The 16,403-nt window shown below is 39.8% G+C and overlaps 1 long non-coding RNA gene across 1 annotated transcript; it reads right to left on the bottom strand.

Moving 5' to 3' along the window:
- Window positions 1-9,757: 9,757 nt before the first annotated feature.
- LOC130135878 (uncharacterized) lies at window positions 9,758-10,524 on the bottom strand. Its single transcript, XR_008815057.1, has 2 exons — window positions 10,061-10,524; window positions 9,758-10,029 (listed from the first exon to the last, which is right to left on the bottom strand). It is a non-coding gene; the product is annotated as an uncharacterized LOC130135878 (long non-coding RNA).
- Between the last annotated feature and the right edge of the window lie 5,879 nt (window positions 10,525-16,403).

The following is a 16,403-nucleotide window of genomic DNA, read 5'->3' as shown; positions in this document are numbered from 1 at the left end:
TCTAGCGAACAGTTTTGAGCAACCAGTCAACAAACGGGTGGCGAAGGTGATTCGCCAGTTTTGCAAAACCAACGGGTTGCCGAAATTGCAGCCCAAAACCAACCTCACCTAATCCAAAGATACTCTTGGCTGGTGGGTAAGTTTACTTGATCGAGATATCCCATGGATGTGCATATGTTTGCGATGTTATTTAAAGCACCGTAGGTAATGGGGGTTTCTTAGTCACACAACTTTCGTAATATATAAATATTAATATAATTTTTTTTTTTATAAATTTTGTTATTGTGGAAAGCAAAAAAGCCGTATACTTCTGTTGAACACATGCCCTCGCTTTTCGCACGCATCTAAGTAAAAGAAAGAAACGATATTTCATATATCAACTACTTAAAAAAATACATAAAAAACCAAAAAAGTTGCACAAAGCGAGTATAATACAAAGTCCTTCGCAAAAGTATTTTTGGGTTCTTCGCCACTTCTGTCTCCTTCCTCCTCCTTTGTATTTTACAGGTAGAAAGACCAGGCGGTTTTGGAACTCTAGATATTAAAAATTAAATATTAATCAATCAACCGTCACTCGTTAGTGGCGTACCACCTCGTTTATTACATAAAACTTAATATAGGCAGCCACCTCATTTATTGTAAAAAAAGAAAACCCTTAAAGATAATATACGGGCACAATAATAGTAGATAATAAAAGATATCTAAATGACAAATACCAATTGCAAAACCTATGTATATATATGTATATATTTAAAAAAAAATCTAAAGCAATATGTCTAATTAATGTTAAGGAAAATGGGAAGGAATGAAGTTTTGTAGTGAAAACAGCTCCACCATTAAGCTGCTTTCTATCTTACTTTCTCATTATTTATATATATATAAAATATATAATTAGGTTAGCAATGATCTCTTCAGCCATACTTCCGATGACAGCTTTCGCCATTTTTGTTCTCCTTGTCCCTTTTTCTCTATCTCTATGTCTCTTTCTCTCTCTCCGTGAATTAAAAGACAAATTAGTCCAGCGGTTCCAAGGCTAGAGACTATTCAGGACATGCATCGCAAGTCTATGTTGAAGATGAGAATTCTCCTCAGCCATGCATAATAGAAGACAAAGTCTTTACCACCCAATACTAGGCAACACCAAAACTTGCACAGTTAAGTAATGTAAAAAATATATATATTTAGACATTTTAGGCATGTCACTCCTTTTTCATAAATTTCAAAAGGATTCCCATGTAAGGGCAAAACAACGGACTTACCCATGATTTTTTCTAGGATGTGCAATTTGTACAAAATATTTTATTATTTCAGTTTCTTATTGCAATCAGATCAATTAGTTAGGAATATCCTTTAGTTCACAATTTTAGCTCTTCTTTAACAATTACTATAAGACAAGTCATCTATCTTATCTTTCGAGTCTGACTCTTATTTCTATCTCCTAACACATTATTCTTCTGATTTAGCTCTATTCAATATACACAATCAATTTTTTCCGAAATGTCTTCTAATAGTACTTGCAAGACCGTAGCAATTCCTAGTTGGGCACTAGTGACTAGTCGGTGACATCGGGCTAAGCATACCTCGTCACTACTAAGAATGCATTTCAAAGGTCTGAGAGCGGACAGTGATAAGGATTCTTAAGAGATGGCTAGAATACGTAAAACATCTATTAACATCCTTGAAAATTTGGGAGTCTTAGGGTGCGTTCGTTTCCCGAAAAATGAGTGATTTGGAAAATATTTCCCGAAAAATGATTTGCTTATATCATTTGGAAAAATTATTCAAAGGAAAATATTTTCATTATCGATAACAATCTATACCTAATTATTTTTGCGGGTGATGAAATTTTTTTTTCATTAATTTATTTTTGTAAGTGATACAAGCGATTATTTTTCAGAAAACATTTTACAAATCAGTCATTTTTCACGAAACGAACACACCCTTAGAGAACCAACCAGCAGGTGGCGAAGGTGATTTGCCGGTTCCCACAAAACCAGCCGGTTGTTGAACATGTAGCCCATAACCAACCTCGTCTCTGCAAAGATATAAATTTATGCTGTGGTGGAAAAGTTAAAAAGTTGTATGCTTTTTGCTGAGCACATGCCCTTTATTTTTCACACATCATTATTGTACAGAGCATCTGAGCAAAAGAAAGAACGATATGCAGATATCAACTCCTCAAATTAAATTAAAAACCCAAGAAAGTTACAGAATACAAGTATGATAGTAAGTCCTTGGCAAAAGCACCTTTCTAGCGAGGCCCGAGATCGCAATTCGGGGTGGGCATCCTGTTCGCATGTGGCGAAGCTTGGATTGGACGACCAGTGCGAAGACAAAGAGGACGAGTATAAAGTGGGGAGGCACGTTTTTGAATGAGCCCTAATATTAGGGTCCGCGTGTACAAAGCTTTAATAATTGCCACGTGGCCCACCTGACCAAAATATTAATATGTCAATTGCCACTCATCAATTGCCACCCACCTCATTTATTACATAAAACTTAATATAGGCGCCCACCTCATTTATTATATGAAAACCCCATTAAAGATAATACAAGTGTATAATAATAATAAATAATATTTAAGTGACAAATACCAATTGCAAAACCTATATATATTATATATATATACACATCCAATTTAGTAAATAAAGTAAGTTGATGTTGATGTATTGTTCTAAAAGCATTATCTTAGATTAAAAAATGCGATAATTAAGTTTTTTCTGCTTTATTTTAAAGCAATATGTCTAATTAATGTTATGGAAAGCGGGAAGGAATGAAGTTTTGTAATGACATAGCTCAACCAATAGGCTTCGTTCTATATTACTTTCTCATTATATATACACACACATATTCATAGATATTAGCTTAGCAATGATATCTCGAGCAATGCTCCTGATGAGAGCTTCCGCCATTTTTATTATCTCAATTTCTCTTTCTCTATCTTTCTCTGTCTCTTTCTCTCTCTGTGTATTAGAAGATATTAGTCCAGTGGTTTCAGGCTAGAGACTTCTCAGGACATGTATAACAACTTCATCTCTCTCTCTCTCTCTCTCTCTCTCTAGATTAGAAGATAGGAATTATTCTCAGCCACGAATAATGGAAAGACGAAGCCCAAGAAAATGATGCATATCGAACCCACCGAGGATGAGTACGAGGATCGCGATTGGTTTGTCTAAAGACTTTTCGTGCTTCTAGTGTTGAATAGTCTAGCAAGCTTGCACGGGCAATGAAAATGCTGGCGTTGAAAGTGACGTCGATATTTATGTAGCAGCAACTTGTTTTCCATCTTGACAGTTCCCGAGGCCCCAGAAGCAAAAGCAGAATGGGGGGACCAAGTTGTGAAAGCAAATTGCGTCTCCAAGGGCAAACCCTTCATTTTTTCTGGTGGGGCCGCGATCGCCTTTTGGTACGTGGCCAAACTGGATTGATCATTGTGTAGACGATTTATTGGGTCCCATGGCTATTCACTGAGACCTAAACTTTGGTCCACGACTTTTTGTTTTCTTTCTTGTTTTCTTGTGCCACGTCCGTCTTCTTCCTCCATTCTCCGTTAGAGACCATGCGCTTTTAAAACTCTAGAAATTAATAATCAAATGTTGACTTATTTAATTTTTGCTCATTAATAGATGGGCTTTCTTTTAGTCGATTCCAATAGAATGATACAAAAATTGTAAAGATCAATAGATGGGCTTCAGCAACTGAAGCAAATGTGATCTCGATAACAAGTTTTGGGTCCTCTGAGACTAAATCATGGCCATCAATCTCATTCTTCATCTTGGTCCTTCCCCCTTATCGCATAGCCCTATTGTCACACTCTAATTTCTACTCAAGAAAAAGGGAGAGAGAGAAGGACGAATCCTCAAACCAATCTTACCAAAAACATACATATCTGGGCCAAAAGCTAATACCTTGTGTGAAGTGAAGGTGCAATGACAAAATCACATCGGAAGAGAAGTGATTTGGGACTTGAGAAAGATATGAAACAAAGTATCCGCAATCAATCAAAAGTTCAGATATAGCAATTTTCGACGATGAAATTCTCTTAGGGGGTAGATTTTAATATTCCAAACCAAAAAGGGAATTTCGTAATATTGAAAAACAAGAAAAAGATTAAACATCTGGAATTTTTTGAGAAGGCAAGAAACGATTTTGAGAGATAATTATGGAACTTGTCTTGCATAGCTTGGCTCGTTGCCTTCTTATCCTCCTAAGATTGGCATTTGCCATTATCACCCAAAACCAAAGAAAGAGGCAAGAGGGCAAAGAGGACCGCGACGCCAAAGGCCCAAGGCTCGCCGGGGAGTGTCCTTCATCACCGGAAAACCACTCTAAATGGCGACGACCATGGCTTGAAGTTTGAACTGATATTTCCTTTGACCTCGAACCCCTGTGATTTGGCATTACATGATAGCAACGTTTCGTCTGGAAATTAAACCTTCCAAAGTACCGGTCGTAGGCTAGTAAAAGTGCAACTTTCTTGTATAAATACAATCTATTTGGATTACTTTCAGGGTAATTCCTTGTTACGAAACTGTAGTATCGCATAAGGTCTTTCCAACGACACAAAAGCCACTTGATTCGATTATCTGTAGAGTGAGAATTGAGAGCACAAACCCGGCACCTCTTGTAATTTGGGTTTTCACCAGCGCAATTCCTTTTGAAGGCTCGTGTGGTCCATCCAAAAGTCGTATTAGGTGAAATTTTCATGATTTTTGAAAATATAGAAATTTCTGTTATTACTTAGAAATTGTAAAAATTGTGCAAATCATGGAACATGGTTTCTAGACATCCAAAAATTTTCAACTCGATCCAGTCAGTTTGAATATAGATATTGGTAGTGGAAAATTCTAACTCCTTTGAAAAGTTTAATGCAATTATTGAAGAAAAAAGGTTAGCGAGCGCAATATTGGAAATATCTAATTTGTTTCAGTTTTCTAAAAAATAATATAAGGGCCCGTTTGGTAACGTGCCAAATAGTGAAAATTTTTGTTTTTTTATTCCCATAATCAGTTTGGGAGCAGAAATCCGTTTGTTAAAATTTTTGTACCCGGGCACAAGTTTGCAAAAAATTGATCTCATAATCAATTTTGGAATAGAATCAAGAAGCTACTAGCTTCTTGATTTTGGAACAATTTTTCTGGAACTGATTCTTCTTGGTTTTCTTCTTTCTTTTTTATTTGTTCTTCATCTTCTTCTCGGTCCATTGGAGATCGGCCAGGGTCGGCGAGGGTGGCCTTCGTCGCCCCCGGCGTCGACGAGGTCGACCCTTGTCGCCCCTGGCGACGGCGAGGTCGGCCTTGCCCAGATCTAGCGAGTTCGACCTCGCCACCCCCGGCAATGGCGAGGTCAGCCTCGCCAGATCTGGGCGAGGTCGAGCCTTGCCCGGCCATGGCGAGGTCGACCTCGCCGTCGCGGGGGATGGCGACGACAAGGTCAAGCCTCGCCCGGCCAGGGCGAGGTCAGCCTCGCTTGGCCATGGTGAGGCCGACCTCGCCGTTGCACCCCCCACAACGGCGAGGTCGGCCTCGCCTTGGCCGAGCGAGGCTCGACCTCGCCGTGATCTAGCGAGGTTGACCTCGCCATCGCCGGGGGTGGCTACCGCAAGGTTGGCCTTGCCTTGGCCGAGCGAGGCTTGACCGCGCCCAGATTTGGCGAGGCCGACCTCGCCATTGCCACGGTTGGCGACGGTGAGATTGGCGTCGCCAAAACTGGGCGAGGTCGAGCCTCGCCCAGCCATGGCGAGGTTGACCTTGTCATCACAGTGAGGTCGGCGGCAAGGGCCGTGACGCCCTCGTCGGCCCTAGCCTATTGCCTGTTGCTGGTCGCCGGCGACCGACCATGGCCAAGGAAAAAAAAGGACAAAAAAGAAAGAAATATTAAAAAATTCAAAATATTATTAAAAAATTATTAATAAAAATAAATTTTGTGTAGTTACCAAACGCATTTATATTCTTTTTCTATTATAAGAATATAAAATTTGGACAGCTACCAAATGCTTTCAAATGCTTAGAAATTATTCCTAGGCACAGAATAAAAAAGAATCATTTCTGACTAGAATCTGTTCTCGAGCACAGAATAGTTGCCATGCGCAACCTAATCTATTTTCTCAGAGAATGATTATTTCAGATGACTCACGGAGTTGAATATTTTTTGGGTCATTTGGTGCGTGTCAGGGCCATGGACATGAAATCGAGTCTCGGAGGGCATTTGCGTAATTTTGGTCTGAATAGGCTTTTCAGCCCAAGTGCATTCAGCTGTTGTTTAGGGACGAAGGAAATCTGAGATTGTGTTGTGCGGTTTGAATTAGCGATTTATCGCGGTAAGTAATTTCTACCACTTTCCATTTTTTGTAAAAATTTCGTGACATTATTTACCGAGAAAAAGCTATATTGTGATGTGACATGGCATGTAATTTTAAGGTATATAAATAAATATCATCCTATGGCATGCTATTTTGGAAAACTTGATCAAGCATCGGATACTTTTGAGCCTCTCATGAATGTTTTCTGGAAATATTTTAGATTGAAATGCTATTTATATATATTTTGTGTGTGTGTGTGTGGGCACACGGACCAATATTTTTTTGAGGCCTAATCACGACCGACATTATTTACAGGGTTTATTCATAATTGATGTGATTTTTGGAGCTTAACCATAGCCGATAATATTTTTGGGCCTTGTCAAGGGCATAGTGCCACCTCGAGGTGAGCGAACGGATCACTAAGGGAGCGTGGATGGTTCCTCTTATGAGGTGACGCTCACAATTGGTTTAGGTTTTCCCAAACCCTATCAATTGCGATTTTGATTGACTCGGTTGATTATGCAAGTTTTGTTCTTTTTTTAGGAGTCACCACTAACTTATTTGAGGCTAGTTAGAAGTCAAGTGAAACTTGGGAGATCACTTCACTTCCACAAACTAGAGATTCGGGAATGGTTACTTGTTTACGCTAAATTCTATTGAGCGCCCAATTTTGGTACCTTTTCTCATTATTTCATAAATGTTTAATCATGCGATCTTATCCATTTTTAGTCTCTAAGCGCACCCATCTAAATGATCATGCATTCGCAAAATTGTGCAATTATATCCATCAATCACTTAATCACATAACAACGTAATTATGCAACATTGAAAAAAAAAAGTAAATGATGTACGGAAAAATAAAGAACCGAGCCATATGGGGCAAAATTAAATAAAGCCTCGTTATCACGCCCCAGGATAGGAACCCCATGAGTGGTACCCTAAGCTAGGCATGAGATTACCCTAATATATGGAATGCAAATTCTTGCAAAATGCCTAAGTCGGATTAAGCCCCAAATTTCACGAATGTGTTTTATATCCTTTGTAATATTATTATAAAAAAAAGACTTTTAAACATGTAGATGGCACATCTAGCAACTCGTAACCTAAATTCTAGCAAAAAAACCTCGTAACCTAAATCTATGTGCGATGACACGGTGTAATGATCCTGAATATGATAACAATGTGGAATAAACATGCTCCTCTTTTATCATCAATTTTATTTATAACCATAAATTATCCATCCTAAATGCATGCTGGACATTACTAAAATAAACAAAATGAATCAGAAATTAATGGCCCTCGAAGATCGTGGTAGCAGAAATGTCGCTCGAAATGAGCGGTTCCGGCGATTTTGTTGCGAAAGAAATGTCAGCCCACGAAATTCGATTATATAATAGTGCTAACACGATGACCTCTCGACGGGAAGGGATTGGATGCGACTCGAATCATACAAGCAAGAGGACATAATATTATGGATCGAACTTTTAAAACGTAGCCCTTCGTCCTAAGGCATTTTAATTACTTCCGATGACAACAGAACGTGTGATAGAAATATGCAAAAATATTGGATCGGGCATCCTAAACGGCTACGCATTCAGAGGAGGGGGGAAGGCACGTTAGATCCACTCGAAGTTTCCCTACCTCAAGAACAAATCTTAATGCAATGACGTGAGAATTCAGATTATCGCACGGTTGCTACGAAGAAAATGAGAACGACTTGGCTAGAAACCTTCCTCTTTGACCTTGGACTTTCATGGAAATTGTCTTAAGCACATATGACGTGTGGATGCTCCCATGTTGTCAACACAAAACATACAACGTATGTTCGGCTAATACCAATCCACAAGGAAATTTTAGATCTTGTTACTTGCAGAAGAGAAACAAACTAGGCGCAATTTTCTTTCTTTTTTGGGTTAATATCACCAAAAAATTTTAACTAGTACATTCGTGCCACACATACCATAAATTAATTTTCGTGCCACAAAAATTCCCAAATTGGTATCCCATGCCACATTTACCCCATATTGATTTTCGTGTCGCAAAAAATTTCAAACCGGTATAACCATGCCGCATTTACTCCAATCTGGTTTGCGTATCACAAAAAATCTCAATCTTTGGGGTAAATATGGCATGTGTATATCATTTTAGGATTTTTTGTGACATAAAAATCAATTTGGCATAAATGTAGCATGCGTATGCCAAAAATTAATTTACGGTTGAGATTTTTGGTAATATTAACCCTTTTTTTTTGTTTTCCGTTTTTCCTTTTTAGACCCTCACCTCATATATACAACGAGTTAATTTCTCACCTCTTCAGACCTCCCTGGCTTTTTCTTTATCTTTTTTTTTTTCGGTTCTTTCTCGATCCTCTCTCTTGTCCTACTCTTCTCACCGATCTCTTGCCCCACACAATGTTCACTTGCACGAACCTCTTTGCTCTTTCTTTCTTTCTTTTTTTTTTTTACTTCTTTTTCTGTTCTCGATTTCTTCCTTCTTTATTTACATGCCAACATTATACCTCTCGGTTCGAAACTCTTCTTCGTATCATCACGTGACATTGTTGCTATTATTTTCCTATAAAATTGCATTTTGACTAAGGAAGTTCACTCTCCTTGTTGATCTCTCGAATATATATATATATATATATATATATATATATATATATATATATATATATATATATATATATATATATATATATATATATATATATATATATATATATATGCTTCCTATGAATAAATACTTCTGCATAATTTCTTTCTTTCTTTATCTTTGCCTATTCTCTAAATAAATAAGAATTGCCTAAAAAAATCTCTTCACCCAGTAAGCAATACCAGAACTTGCACATTTATGCAATGTACAATCCTATATTTAGGCATTTTATGCATTTCACTCCTTTCTCATAAATACCAAAAGGATTCCATGCGGGGTCAAAATGACGGACATACCCCTCAATTTTTCAGGCATAGACAGTTTGGACACAATCTTTTACTATTTATGTTTCCTATTGCAATGATATCGATTAGTTTGGAATATCCTTTAATTCAAATTCATAACTTTTCTTTATCAATAACTACAAAACAACTTATTACTATTATCAAGTCTGGCTCTCATTTCTATTTCCTAACATATTCCTCTTCTAATTCAATTCTATTCAATATGCACAATCAAACATTTTCTGAATTTCCTACTTGATCATATTTTTAGTTGCCTTTATCATTGTAATCTAAAGTTATTTTGTTATATTTTTTTTGCATTCTCTATTAAAGATTAATAGGTAAGCTTTCTATCGTATTTATTAGCCACCTCTATGGTGCTTTTGCGTTCTCTACTAGCCAAATCGCACCTCAAATCGCACAGGAATTGGAGCCAAGAAGCCTCTCTCTCTCGATCCTCTACGTGTTCCAGAAGCTTCTCCGCCGCTAATCGGCGCCGGAATCGGCCGCTTACCTCGCCACATCCGTTGCTCTTCAAATCACGATGTTCTCGCGCTTGAGCTTCGAATCTGTGCGCTCCGTCGATGAACTCGAGTTTATTGAACCCAAGGAGAATTTCTTCAAACCTCCGACAACTTGGAGCCTTCGAGCTTTCCAATTTTTCATGGAGCGTGGAAGTTCAGAAACATCATTCCATTTCCGCGTGTAAAATAGAAACCGAGAGAGCTTTGTTGTTGCTAGCATGAAAATTGTTCACGTCTGAGAATATGTTAATAACTGCGGTTCAGTCTCGATGATCTCGTACTGATTGGATTGTGACTCTCACAATCTCATTGCTGCATTGTGCCATTCAATCGAGTGCACATTAAGTGTTTGGTGAAATGCCTGAGACGATAAACTCGACTCTGTGAAATTAGGTTAAGTTAAATATGACTTCGAATCTGGGTAAGATCATCTTTGTCCGCTTGAATGATTCACCGCACCAGCTGTATAGGTTAAGTATATCTAAATTGATATTCACTTTTGAGTCCATTCCGGAATTGTCTCGGTCCCGATAGGCTTCTGGTGTTCTAAGGCGATGAACTTGACTCTGTGAAAATTAGCTGAAAAAGTTGATGCGCTGAACTGTAAATACTCGGTCGATGGTCGCTGGTGCGTTCATTGAAGCATAGAATGATCATGTAGACTAATACATCGGAGCGCAGATCCCATTTGCTGTACATATCTTTTTCTAATAGTGAATTCCTCCGGATCATGTCTTCTCTGTGAGTTGAATGTGAATATGTGTTTTAGCGGATGTAAAAATGCAATGCGAATTTGTGTTTGCGTTCATGCTGGATTGCGGTTGTGGCTTGCTGGTCATATGTTATCTAATGATGCTGAGGTATTACTTGGAGCTCTTGCATACATTTTCTTGTTGGTGCTAGATTAGTTTATGTTCAATCGAAGCTTCGTCGAGGACCTGGTTTAATGAGTAAAGGTAGAAAAAGGAGACAACCGATGCATAGGTTGAACGAATGTAATTTGGTGCCTGAGGAAGGTTAGCCTCGCCATGAACAAGAAAAAGGAAGAAGCCGAAATTGATTCACCTAGACCACTAACTTGAATTTGTGTATGGGCGGGAGAGTAAGATAAAGGAAAGGTTCAAAAAGAAAGAGAAAAAAATTGAACTTCGTGTGTTGTGGGAACGGTGGTATGAGAAAAGGAAAAAAATATTTATAAATATGAAAGATTAATTAAAAAATGATTAGGAAACTAGGTCTTGATTAGGTTGTTTTGTCAAGATGCATGCGTACCATTTACATGTTTAACCTATTATAATCAATTTATGTCACTTTCTTCCCAATTTAATTATGGTCCTAATTTCTAACTTTAGCTCTCACAATCTATCGAATACATAAAAGATTGCATCCAATTTAATAATTGAGGCAAGTTGATGTTGATATATTGCTCTAGTATGTAAAGAAAGATTAAATTAGATGATTATTTTTTTGCTCTACTTTATTGCAAAGTAGCATTTTTAAATAACGTTAAGGGAAGTGGGAGGGAATCCAGTTTTGTAATGGTGTGACTCAACCATTAAGCTCCATTTTACCTAACTTTAGTTCGGTTTCACAAATGACACATAATAAAATAGAAGTAGAGAAAGTAATCATGATGATCCGAGTCAGCTGAATTTTCTTGAGACTTATTTTTTTGTGCTTTTTAAAAAAGCAAAAGCAAATTTAACTTTCCCGTTAGAATTTAAATTGTCATTCAAATATTAAAAATTTATGTAAACATTATATGAAAGTAACGTATCAATGTTTACATGTTGTGAAAATTTCACATGTTTCAAGCCCCAAAAAATAGGGAAAATGCCATCAAAAACCCCAAATTATGCCACTTGTAACACATTTATCCTAAACTTTTTTTTGTGACACGGAAAACCCCAAACTATGCCATTTGTAACAAATTTACCCTGAACTTTTTTTTTGTGACACGAAAAATCCCAAACTATACCACTTGTGACATATTTACCCCACAATACTTTGGCCCATGGGTATTTTTGTCTTTTTCTTTTTTTTTTCTTTTCTTCTTCGGCGTTCGGTGAGGACGATTCTCGCCGGCGTCGGGCGAGGGTCGCCCTTGCCGGCATCAGGCGAGGCTGCCCTCGCCCGCCCAGGAGAAGGCGACCCTCGCCCGATGCCGACGAGGGTCGCCCTCGCTAGATTGGGTGAGGGCAGCCCTCGCCGGCGTAGGGCGAAGGCTGCCCTCGCCGGCGTAGGGCGAAGGCTGCCCTCGCCTGCCCAGGCGAGGGCGACTGTCACATCCTCAATTTCAGTCCCTCGAAAATGGCTATGGTTTAAGTTTGGTGGTTTTCCAATAAGAATTAAATTTTTACTCTTGTTTTGGAAAACCCAATTTCGGATCCTTTCTACCCCTTTATTTTGTTATTTTTGGGGAGACTTTTGTGATCCGAATTTTCAAACACTTTCTTCTTGAAAGTTTCTCCAAACATTTTGAAGTTTTACATACTTTAATTTTAGAATTTTTGGAGTTACGGGCTTATTCATACCTGATGTGATTTTCGAGGCTTAACCGACAATTTTTTTGGGCTTTGTCATGTGAAGAAGTGTGAGTGCAGGGTTTTTTGACATTGAGTTTGATATATGCTGGTTTTATTACGTGGGTTTATGATATAGTGTGTAATTTACGATTCATTGGAGTAAGCATTCTACTTGTTACATGGGAAAATGCAACTAATGTGATTATCAAACTTGTTACATTGATTGCAAACTTGTTTCTAAAGGTACATTATTCCTTGCTTGATCCCATAGGAGTATTGGCTGTCACTTATTGAACTGTGGTTTCCTCGCCCATTTTTACTACCATTTCAGTTCCGAACAGGAAAAAACTTAATTGAATGCATGTGGAGAGTGATTCGGGAGTGGCATTGGAATTTACTGTAGACTATTTGAACAAAATTTATCAAATTGGGTTCATAAATTACTAGTAATTGGTTAATTCACGATCCATTGTATTTTGTTCTAATTATCATTCAATAAAAGGTTTTGGTTGGTCAATATATATATAGACACACTATTTTTGGTTGAAGGCTTGGTCCTTCATTCTTTTTAAAGGGATAGTTGGTCATTTGCTAAGTTCTCGGTATATATGTGGATTTTGACAACTATCAAGAGAGATGGAAAATCCCAATGGTCAACGCATTCAACATTCAAAAACGTGCACGAGCCTTTCAAAAACAGTTGCAGAGAATTTCCGGACTATGTTGCTACTAACTTGCCAGTAAAACACCTGTGATTAATCTAAAAGAAGTCATTCCAGCTAATAATAATCAAGTAACTAATAAGAGATAACTGGCAAATGATAAAAATTACTAAGAAAGTGTTCATCAGGTAATGATTGCTGTGAGAATAAATGAAGTTATGCATCCTTTTGAGTGCACATAGTTATCATACTCAATTTTTATTCATACGTCTATAGTTTGCCTGCGTGGCACAATAAATTACAATTAAAACAATTGTTTTTGTGCAAGAATATTATATATAGGGTAAATACCACGAAAAACCCTAAATTGGTACACCTATAATAAATTTATCCCGAACTATTTTTTTTATCACCAACAACCCCAAACTAGTACACTTATGACAATTTTACCCCGAACTAATTTTCTGACAACCAAAAATCCCAAACTGGTACAACTGTGACAATTTTACCCTGAACTAATTTTTTACCATAAAAAACCTCAAACTGGTACCTTTATGATAAATTTACCCTCCGTTAGTGTCCGTTAAATTGGATTAATATCACGAAGAATCACAAATTGGTAAACTTGTGACAAACAGAGGGGTAAAACCCCAAACCGGTATACCTGTCAACTACCACGTGCCATTAAACTTAGCAATTTGATAATAAAATTTAACCGAAATTAATGGGGCGTAAATTTGTCATAGGTGTACCAGTTTGGGATTTTTGGTGGTCAAAAAATCAGTTTGAGGTAAAATTGTCATAGGTATACCATTGTTGGGTTTTTGGTGGTAAAAAAATAATTCGGGATAAAATTATCACAAGTGTACCAGTTTAGAATTTTTTATGGTAAAAAAAATAGTTTGGGGTAAATTTGTCAAATGTATACTTGTCACGCCCCGAACCTCAACTGGCTCGCGACACCCCTTCGATGGTCGTATTGAACGTGACGTCCCAAGACGCGTCGCTGACCCATACGAAGCACGCAAAGACATACGCAAGCGGAAGTGGAAATCAAACAACCTAGATAAGAATTAATGACAAAGGGTAGTACTTGCACAAAATAATAAACTCATATTATTAGCTTGAGACCATAAAATTCATATATAGGCTTCTAGAGTTAGCATCCACCTTCATCATAAAAAAAGAGACGAGTGACAGGGTAGACTACGGAATACACAAAAAGGGCTCTATAAAAAAGGCTTCTAGACCCCCAGCACCCAAATCCTCCTACAATGCCTAATCCAAATCGGACCCTGAAGACTATGACTCAGTATCGGAGTTGATCTCGATCGGTTCGTCCTTGTGGTCGGACACCATAGGCTTCTCCTTGGGCTTGGGCTCCATAGGCTCTTCCTCGGGCTTGGGCTTGGGTTTTGGTATGGGCTCGAGTCCTGGGCCAAGGTTCTCCGGTGGATTGTCGAGATCCGTCACCTCGCCATCGGGAGTATAGTTGTCCCAAGGCTCCCAATTCACCGTATCCTCACTACCATGCTGTAGTCCCTCAAAACCACAGATCGACCCAGTAGTCTCCAACCTGACACGATGATACCAAGCCAAATAAATATGGCACTGCAGGTCATTTAAACCCTTATTTACCCAAACTGTGGTAAGGTGTCTAATGTAAAACTGATCTGAGCCTACCGGATATTCGGTCTCCTCATGCACCGTGTGCATGGGGACCCCAAAACGCTTAGCTGGCGGCATGCTCAAGGTCGAGGATATGAAATTGTTTACACTACAGTAATGAGAATAAATCTCGATAAGCAGACAACCTATACCCTACCTAGGCTAATGCATACCCAAACGAGTCTAACATGCGATCTAACAGCCAACACATTCGATTCCACACAAACATACTTACCTCGCCTTAAATCAAGTGTCAACCCTGCATATTAGTTAAATCATCATGAAGCAATAATAATTCAAGAACATAACATCACCACTCAAACGCCATAACCACGTAAATTCACTTAATTCAACCACACACATTTCGCATGCGTGGCCGAGCAACTATTCACGACCCGCGTCAATACGCCTCAGGTCCAATCTCACAGCCTGCGTCAACATGCCTCAGGCTCAGCCCTCCGATCAATCCGGGCTCAGTCCCACGGAACCACGTCTCAGGGCATTTCTCTCGACTCATGTAACCACGCTTCAGGTCATTTCTTGCCTTTCTAGCCACACCCGCATAACCACGCCTCAGGTTGGCAGCCCTCTGATCAATCCAGGCTCAATCCTGCGTAACCACGTTTCAAGACATTTCTCTCGACTCGCATAACCATGTCTCAGGCCATTTCTTGCCTTTCTAACCACACCCGCATAACCACGCCTTAGGTTAGCAGCTCTCTGATCAATCTGGGATTAGTCTCGCGTAACCACGCCTCAGGACATTCCTCATGCACATGCACCACAATACAATTTGCCATTCTAACACGTTGCATTATTCGAATTCAAATCACGAACTCACCACATTAGTCCACCAATCCGACATTCAAGTCGGCCACATTCAAACATCAAATTTCACCTACAAATGCCACGACAATCCGGTCATTGAACCCACATAATTCAGCCGCCAATTAAGCCACACAATCACCACAATTTAATCCGCCAACTAATCACATTCACATATCAATCCTATTCCAAGCTTAGCCACTAAACCGATACTAATTAACCCCTAAATAAGTTTAATAATACCTAAAGTACTAGGTAGGATTTAGGAAGTTATTTACCTAAGTTTGGCCCGGGAAAAAACCGGCTAGGGGCCAAAATGGCCTGGGGGAATAGTAACGGTTTGGCGCGGGCGAGGCCGCAATGGGCACGGTGGCCGGCAAGGCTCTCGGCCATGGACGGGGTGCTTGGCACGGCGCTCGGCCACGGGCGGGGCAATGGCCTGGGCGGACGGGCGACGGCTGGGCGATTGGCTGGGCTACTTAGCGAGTGGCTGGGCAACGACGGGCATGGCCCGGGGCAGCGGCCAGGAGAGTTGGGCGACTTGGCCACGGGCTGGGCAGCAGCCTTGGCTGTCCGGTAGCGGCTGGGAACGTGGCAACGGGCTTGGCCACGATCGGGCACTCTGTTGGGCAAGTGGCCGGGTTGGCCGGTGAGCTGGTTGGCATGGCGGCGATGACGAGCGATGGCGGTGATGACGATGGCGACGGCGAGCAACTGTGACTGGCTTGGCTAAGGCAGCGGCGTCGGGCAATCGGGACAGAGGTGAGTGGTTGGGAGCAAAGGGGTGGCGAAGTAGAGGCAGTTGTGTCGTCGCCGGAGCAGCAGGGGCGACGGCGACTTGGGGGGGAAAACTGGGTGGTGGTGATGAGTCGAGGGGGGGCGACGACGGCGCGCGGTGGCGAGCTGAGCTGGGTAGGGACGAGCTCGGCTCGGCAAGCTGTGGGCAGCGAGCTAGGCTC

The sequence above is a fragment of the Syzygium oleosum genome, unplaced genomic scaffold (genome assembly GCF_021117445.2).
Source record: "Syzygium oleosum isolate NSW1041296 unplaced genomic scaffold, Sole_v2.1 Sole_v2.38, whole genome shotgun sequence".
Taxonomy (NCBI): domain Eukaryota; kingdom Viridiplantae; phylum Streptophyta; class Magnoliopsida; order Myrtales; family Myrtaceae; genus Syzygium; species Syzygium oleosum.
Note: the sequence above shows the minus strand (reverse complement) of the source record. Positions and strands in the feature narration are given on the sequence as shown.